The following is a 9,101-nucleotide window of genomic DNA, read 5'->3' as shown; positions in this document are numbered from 1 at the left end:
CTGCTCTGTGAGGGTCCATGGGGGTCCTGACCACTGAAGAACAGGGTAAAAGGGGGCTAACAAAGTATCAGAGAAACAGATGGACTACAGTCTGTAACTGTAGAACTACAGAGTGCACCTACATAGTAAATGGAGCTGATAAAATGGACAATGAGTGTAGAAACAAGGAGGTGGTCATAATGTTATGCCTGATCGGTGTATATATGGGGGTAAATCATTTTGTAAACAGTGTTTATATACTAACTCTTATTTTAAAAAAGAAGAAAAATAGCTTCAACCAGAAAATGAAAACGTTAAATGCAGACAGAGGGTGTGTCTCAAAACCTAGAGAGCTCTCTAAGTAGCCGCTGTCTACATAGGCAGAGTTCCAACCGTCATCTGTCCTTATAAGGCAGATAAATGAGACGCTCTAGTTGGACAACAGTCACGTCGCCGCTTGTTCCTGCCCACTGCATGAGACCGGCATTTACTTACCTCAGCCGCCAGAATCACAGTTAGCCAACATGGATCTGCTCTGGCAGCTTATATAGCGATTTTAACTGTATTTGCTCTGAATGAAACAGCAAAATAGACAACAGTTGTGGTCAAACGTGGAAAGTCTTGGCTATTTGTGCACCTTTATGACTAGAAAACAGATAAATACCCCAGAAAATCAGAATAACTTACGTTTGAAGATGATGTCGCTGCTTGGTGAAGCGCTTCTGCCATCTTCAGACAAAAGCTGCGCCGCGCTGCATCGCGGGATTGTCTCAGCGGCTGAGGAAACATCTGATGCTCTCTCGATATTCGGCCAAAATGAGACCTCAGTAGGCAGCGTATTTGAGATATCTAAGAATTGGGACAGCCTTCTTGTCGGGAGCGCATATTGTGACGTAAAGTGCGGTCTATGTAGAGCTCACTAGGTTTTGAGACACACCCATTAAAACAGAGCCATGTAAGTAATGACTGTAGTGTAAAATATCTGTAATGACGTTTGTAGTTGTTTATTCAACGTTCGTGATTTGAAACTAGCAGTTCTTCTAAAGCTCTGGGCCTCGCTGAGTGGAGCCGTGTGAGGGTTGTGTATTGATCGCTCTGGGCTCGAGCTGCAGGACATTGATCTGAAACTCATATAAACACACGGCTGCCATCAGAGGCCGCAGCAGACGGGACGTGACTGGGAGGAAGGATTTCCTGGAGAGGAGAGAGAACGATAGACAGTAAAGAACAGACGGAACTTTCCACCGTTTAACGGTAACAGTTTGGCCAAAACACAGCAAACGAGCCGTCACTGTAATGTTCTGACATTAAGCTTCAAAATATTGATATTTTATCTATATTTACAGATCACAGACTGCAGAGATGGGACTGACGACAGTGACTCGGGGTCGAGACGCACTGGAGTTGCGCTTGACTGACTCACAACCGGCTTGTGACTTGGACTCATGGTTAACTGACACAACTCAAATTCACAGTTAACTGGCTAATGACTTGGACTTGCGGTTATCTGACTCACAACATAGACTCACATATAACTGACTCATGACTTTAACTCACACTCAACCCACTCACAACTCGGCCTTACACTTGCTGGCTTGAGACTTGGACTCGTTGTTAACTGATTCACAACTTAGACTCACACTTAATTGACTCACAACTCAAACTCACACTTAACTGACTCGCAACTCTGACTCACACTTAACTGGCTTGCGACTCAGACTGGCGGTTAACTGACTCACAACATAGACTCACACTTAATTGATTCACGACTTGAACTCACGCTTGACTGACTCATGACTGGACTCGGACTCGACTAGTGATTTGGACTCGTGCTTAACTCACGACTTGTCTCAGACTCATGCTTAACTGACTTGTGACTCTGACTCGTGCACTTAAGTGGCTCATGCTCAACTGACTTGCATCTTGGACTCAGTTCGTGCTTAATTGACTCACAACTCGACTATTACTTGCACTTAATTGACTCATGATCAACCAACTAACGTCTCCAACTTAAGGTTGAACTGGCTCGCAAGTCAACAGTCAGACTCATGCTTAACTAAACCGTTAAGTGACAACCTGGACTTGTGCTTAACTGACTCACAACTTGACTCAAACTCGTGCGCATCCAATGTGTGACTCAACTTGGACTCAACTGACTAGTGACTTGGACTCATGCTTAACTAACGACTCGACTCTGACTTGCACTTAATTGACTCATGCTCAACCAGCTCACATCTCAGACTTGAACTGACTCGCGCTTAACTGACTCAGAGTTAACTGACTTATGACTTGAACTTGTGCTTAAATGACTTGCAACTCAGCCTCATGTTCAACTGACTCGGATTCGGACTCATGCTTAACTGGATTGTAGTTCGTCGTTTATTATAAGCTTGTATGATGTGGTTGTTTATCATGTTTAAGCCTCTCAACAGAAACTGCCTCCATTCCTGAGCACCTACAACACCAGACAAAAGTTTGGGGACATCCAGCTTCTCAGACTGATTAAGTATTAAAGAGCGGGTTTCCTTTGTTGGCTGCTGAATGATTCTCCTGAGAGTCATTTAAGAACTACTTTCAATGATTCAGTATGTAATACACACACCGGTCAGGCATAACATTATGACCACCTCCTTGTTTCTACACTCATTGTCCATTTTATCAGCTCCACTTACTATATAGGTGCACTTTGTAGTTCTACAGTTACAGACTGTAGTCCATCTGTTTCTCTGATACTTTGTTAGCCCCCTTTTACCCTGTTCTTCAGTGGTCAGGACCCCCATGGACCCTCACAGAGCAGGTACTATTTGGGTGGTGGGTCATTCTCAGCACTGCAGTAACACTGACGTGGTGTTAGTGTGGTTAGTGTGTGTTGTGTTTTTGGGAACGTTGGCTGCACAGGATTAAAATAAAAACTAGCTCAGCCAACTAAAAACAACCACTAGTTTGAGCTTAATTTAGACAACAGAAACCAAAACCAGCGAACTGAACAAAGTTTACAGAAAAGACAGCAAAACGATGGTGAATGTACGAAGCTGACGTTGACTGTTTTGCCAGCAGCTTCTTAATAGAATTTTCCGTTCCACCTTAAATGGTGCAGCAGTCACGTTCAGGCACTTCACTGCTGCACCTTTTAAGGTGGAACGGAAAATTCCAATACGAAGTTGGCAAACAAAAAGTCAACTTCAGCCTCATGAAGTCGAACAGAGAGAGCTGGGCTTCTTTTGTTTTGCTGCCGTGAGGAAAACGGTCAGTTCGCCCGGTGAGTTTCTCCAGTAAGGCTGGAGTTTAAGTGCCTTGATGATGTTGATGCTTTGTGTGTTTCCAGCTTATGGAGGTGAAGTTGAGCTCTTATGTTTCTCTCGTCTTCTGAAGTCGAGCATAAGATCAGAAAGGCATCTGACGACGTTGCTCTTTCTTCAGTTTACAGCAGGAAACGAATTCATTCCCATTAAAAATAACCGGCGGTGTAGCATCTCGTCTGCAGCCAGACCCTCCACGTTTCTTCCGCTTTGAGTCTCGAGTCTTTCTGATTCAAGATGTTCAGGTCCGAGTCAGAGTCCGAGTCATTGGTGTCGAGGTCAAAGTCGAGTCCCAAGTCTTTCTCGATTTTCTCAAGTCGAGGCTAAAGTCATCAAATTTGTGACTCGAGTCAGACTTGAGTCCAAATCACATGACTCGAGTCCACACCTCTGGTATCTACAGTGAAACTAACATGCTGATTCTGTAGTTCTGAGTGTGGAGACGAAGTGTGGACCGTCATACAGACCTTCAGAGTTTAATCGACTGATTAATGATCAACGTTTCATTATGGCGTCAGATCAGGTTACATTACAGGCGAAGCTGTCCTGAAATATCTCCATACAGAATTAGACGTATGTGATTATAGCTGCTGTGACTCAGAGGGTCTCCGTCTGCTCCACAGCATCTCCCTGGGTGGTCCTGAAGCAGCTCAGATCTACAGACCCCTCAGATCAGAGCTAAACCTCACTGCGCAGTGACGATAAACTCTCCTGACCTGCATCCTGACCTGTGTTCTGACCTCCGTCTCTCCGCAGGTCGCGTAAATCAGCAGCCCGAGCGAGCGGACGGCGAGGGTCAGAGAAGGCAGCGGTCAGAGCGCTGTGAGGGCCGGCAGTGAAAACGGCAGATTCTCTGGGAAAATTTTTCCCACTCGAGCATGCTGGGTAATCACAAACACACACATACACATACACACACACACACACACTCCTCCAATTACACACACACAGAGAGAGAGAGAGAGAGAGAGAGAGAGAGAGAGAGAGAGAGAGAGAGAGAGAGAGAAACAGAGGAAAAAGGGGAGGAGACAAAGAGGAGAGAAAAAGAGATAGAGTAACAGACAGTGAGAAGCGAGAGAGGGAAAGAGAGTGTCAGAGCGAGAGGAGAGAGATAGAGAGAGAGACAGAGAGAGAGAGTAATATAGTGAGAAGAGAAGAGAGGAGAGGAGAGAGAGAGGAGAGAGAGACGGGGAAAGAGAGTAACAGCGAGAGGGGAGAGAAGAGGATCAAGGGAGAGAAAAAGAAAGGGGGAGAGACAGAGAGACAGAAAGAAAGAAGAGAGAAACAGAAAAAATAGAGTAAGAAGAGAGAGAGATGAAAGAGAGAATAACAGTGATATGATAGGTAAAGGGAGAAATAAGAGAGAGACAGAAAGGGAGATAGAGAGGGAGAGATAGAAAGAGCAACAGAGAGAGAGAGAGACAGCCAGACAGACAGAAATAGAGCAACAGAGAGCAAGAGGAGAGGGAGAAGGAGAGAGAGAGAAAGAGAAAGACAAAGCGTGGGAGAGAGAAAAGGAGAGAAAAAAAGAGAGAAGATAAAAATGAAGATAAAATAAGAAAGAAGGAGAAAGATGAGAGAAAGGAGAGAGAGTAACAGAGGGTGAGAGGATAGAGAAAGGGAAGAGAAGTAGAACAGAGAGAGAGACAGACAGAAAGGGAGAGAGAGATAGACAAAGGAGAGACAAAGAGATAGACGGACAGACAGACAGAAATAGATAACAGAGCGGGAGAGAGAGAGAAAGAGAAAGAGAAAGGGCGGTAGAGAGAAAAGGGAAGAAATAAAGGGGGAGAGAGAAAAAAGAGAGAAGATAAAAATAAAGATTAAAAAAGAAGGAGAAAGATGAGAGACAGACAGACAGAGAGAGAGAGAGGAGAGAGCAAGAAGAGAGAAGAGAGAGGGGGGGAGAGAGTAACAGAACAGAGAGGAGAGAGAAAGAGGGAGAAAGAGAGAGAAACAGTGAGGAGTGAGAAGGGGATCGAGGGAAAGAAAGAGAAAGGGGGAGAGAGACAGACAGAAGAAGAAAGAGGAGAGGGAAAAACAGCAAGAAGAGAGAGAAGAAAGAGGGTGAGAGGACTGAGAAAGGGAGGAGAAGTAGGAGAGAGAGAGAGAGAGAGAGAGGAGAAAGAGAAATAGGGAGGGAGAGAGAGAGAGAGAGAGGAGAAAGAGAGAGAGGGAGGGGGGAGAGAGAAACAAGAGAGAAAAGAAAGAAAAAGTTTGTTTGAGAAGAAAATGAAAGTCTGTCGTTCCTCCTGCTGGAACATGACGGGAGCAGGACAGTGATGGGAAAAGCCGTGTGACCCACACCCGTCTCGGTCAGCTCTGCCATCTTTCTCTTTTCTTTAAAACTATCAGCCGTTTTTAACAGCGTATAAACATTCGTCCACGAACGAACCGACAGAGATAAAACTAGTCGAAATAAAACTTTACATTGACTTACATTACAGTAAAGATCCATTTTTCCTTCTATAAAGTGATGAAGTTCTGACAGTGCCGGTCTGCTGTACATCTGGGTCATTCTAGCGTTTACAGATATATTACACTGAAAAAACATGTTAGGGTTACAATTTATTTATATTTTAAAATAGAACAATAAGTTATTTTAACAATTACACCTTCTTGAGCCTCAATTTAGCAATATTGGTTATTAAATCAATTATCTAGAATTCCAAGCACCACAGAAGAGCTCGTCCTCACAGTCATGTGTGAAGGCTGAGGACATATTTTGAGGTAAAAAACACATTTTTCTGCAATTTTAACTGCAATAATCTATACATGACTATGAAATATATAGATTAAATGACATAAAGAAAACAAATAAATATTATAAAATATATAATGAGAGTTGTGTCCCCAGGAGTCGTGTCACTGGTGTTACTGTGTAACAAAAAATCTCTTATTTTGAAATAAAAGTCACGCTGATGACATCACTCGACTTCCTTTTACCTGTTTTCTGAGGATCTATGAAGAAAAGCTCATGGTGAGTCCACTGAGTCTTTCAGTTATCAGAGATTTTCTCATTTAGCTCATGATTTCATATGAAGCTTTTAGCTGAAGTCACTGGTGTGACCGACTTTATTCTGAGGTCACTGTGAAAAAATAGAACAAATGGATTAAATTTCGTATTTTGGTGGATATTCCATGATGGACAACATGTGGTTTGATGCTTTTGTAGCAGCCATTCTGTAAAATGCATTGCTCATTAAAAATGTCTCTGGTGTTTCCTTTATTATGTGTAACACCAATGAGGATCAGTAACACCAGTGACTCCTATGGAGAGACAGGAAAGTGGACGTTTCTGTAGAATGACCCATCTACATATATACACACTGCATTCAGTAAAACACCACCACGCTCCTGAAAACTGTCCGTCAGCAGGCGAGGCCGGCTAGTCCGGTTCTGGAGCTGGACGCTGCTGAGGAACGGGAAACACGTCCAGCAGAGAAGACAAAAGCCGAGCAGACGTGAAAAGGCTCAGCGGAGTCGTGCACAGAGTGCCATTGTGCTCACGGTGAAAGAAGCGCTCCAGAATTAACTCTCATCTTCATTAGTCACACCCTATTAGCCTGCTTAATTACCCACATCCCCCCCCCACACACACCACATCCATCACATCCATCACAGCGGCAAACCTTCTGCTCTGGTCACATACATCCAAACACCTGGACTTAAAGGGAAAGTTCAGAATCGCTTCGTCAGCAAAACTCACACTCAAAACAACTGTTTGGTTTACTTATGAATGTTATTCAGCTCACACAACTGAGTTAAAGGGGAATCCCACCAAAAAAGAGTGGTGTGAAATGGTTCAGATGTCTCTACAGTGGTGGTGATAGGAACCAGGGGTCGCCATGACTACAACACACATATAGACATTTTATTTACTATCCAGAACCAGCAGTGAACCTACACGAGTCTTCTGAGTTTATATGGAATGTTGATGATGGAAAATAGTGGAAAATCTGAAATAATAAGTTTTCTTTGGGGACTATTTTTCCTCACAGCACCCTGCATGTATCCCTCCACCATGAATGGATTAAAATTAATTGAGTAAAATAACCATAACAGTGAATTCATAACCATTTCATGTAGGAACTTTCTGTGAGGGAGCTTTTAGAGGTGGACGTCTGGTTCCTATCACCACCACTGTGAACAGTTCTGACTCGGTCAGTTTCTCTAGAACAGAGCGTTTCACACCAAACCACTCTGAATGACTCTGTTTACATCTTAACCACTGAATTATGTAGAATTCTTTTAAAAATTGGTGGATTGGTTCCCCTTTAAGTAGCTTTCAAAAAGCACCAAAAAAGAAAGATCTTTAAGGTAAAGGTTCTATTTAGAACAAGGAGTTCTATATAGAACCATTTCATGCTTAAAGGGTTCTTTGCATGGTGGAATGGTTCTTCAGATATACTTCAGATACCAAAAATATAGCTACAAACCTGACATTGTAAAACAGCAGAACCGTTTTTGGTGCTATATAGAACCATTTTCAAACAGTTACAGCTACATAATTCAATGAACTAATTCACTGCTGCACACATAAGAACTCCAAAATTTTATGCTGAAATGTGAAATGAAGATTTTCTTATTGGTTTATTGTGTTTTTAATTTGTTTACCATTTATTATTTTTATTACAGAATATATACATAGTCATAGTATATGCAGCGTGCTTTGTTCTAGCTTGGTGAGGGGAGTCTGCAGGCTGCTGATAAAAGTAAAAAAAATATTTTTTCGCAAATATTTAGCAGAACCCAGGATGTGTTGGCTGGTGCCGGCTCTCCTCTCTGAAACGAACCTTCACTGATTTATCGTCCCCTTATCTCCTTTATCTTAATGAGGAACGCTGCAGCAGATAGAGTTACTCCATCTGATGAAGAACCCCTCAGAGGAATGAAGCAGGCTGATAATTACATTAGAACGTTCTCCTGGAGGCTCAGGAAAGGTCACTGGCTTCAGATGGAGCTCTAATGGTCAGATGCCCTCAGCACAACCACAGATACGCCACGGCTGGACTTCAAAGAGTCGTCCACAGTTGTCTGTGTATACGGTCCATTTGTAAGCATTCATGGTTTTTTTTTATATTAAAATTCTATACACAAATATATATGTGTATTTAATTTTAATATTGTTTTTTATAGTAAAAAAAATAATGTTTACACAGAAAACACTTAAATATGACAAATTTTAGTGCACAATTTCTATTGATTTGCTATTTGCTATTGAGTTTAACATATTGGAAAAAATAAAACTAAAATTAAATGTGCCGTAACATTTGCACAGACCACATTTGTTGTGTTAAATTCAGTAAATAAACAGTAATTGTGCATTAAAATGTGCAGAAGTGTGTCTCTGTAGATGGTGTGCTCACTTATTCACTTAAATCAACAACATGGAATTTGACCAGGGGCGCACACACTTTTGCATATGACTGTAGCGATGCTTTTAAAACAGATCACTGCTTTTAAATTGAGCAAATAAGATTATTTGCAATTAACTACACAGAATGTGATTAAATGTGATTGTTTCCTTTGACAGCTCTCAAAATATCTCATAATATAAATTTCAAAATATCTATACACATATCTCTATATATATCCTGCCACAGTCTGACCGCCCAAAAGAGAACATCCTACAAGCCTGACTGACCATCAGTGCAAACTCATGCACTCCATGACTACAAGGCTTCAAGCTGTTAAACAAAGGAAGGGCAATACAACAAAATACTAACCTAAATAAAACAGTAAATACTGACCTACGTAAAGGAAACAGACACCAGTTTTGGTCCTGCTAATGTTTCCGTTCTCTTACTCACCTTACTTTTC

The 9,101-nt window shown here is 42.1% G+C and overlaps 1 long non-coding RNA gene across 1 annotated transcript; it reads left to right on the top strand.

Annotated features, from left to right (window-relative positions):
- Positions 1–1,127: 1,127 nt before the first annotated feature.
- LOC118804409 lies at positions 1,128–8,324 on the top strand. Its single transcript, XR_005006986.1, has 3 exons — positions 1,128–1,233; positions 4,035–4,163; positions 8,129–8,324. It is a non-coding gene; the product is annotated as an uncharacterized LOC118804409 (long non-coding RNA).
- The last annotated feature ends 777 nt before the right edge of the window (positions 8,325–9,101 follow it).

This window comes from Colossoma macropomum, unplaced genomic scaffold (genome assembly GCF_904425465.1).
Source record: "Colossoma macropomum unplaced genomic scaffold, Colossoma_macropomum, whole genome shotgun sequence".
Lineage (NCBI taxonomy): Eukaryota > Metazoa > Chordata > Actinopteri > Characiformes > Serrasalmidae > Colossoma > Colossoma macropomum.
The sequence above is the reverse complement of the archived record's forward strand: the minus strand, read 5'-3'. Positions and strand labels throughout refer to the sequence as shown.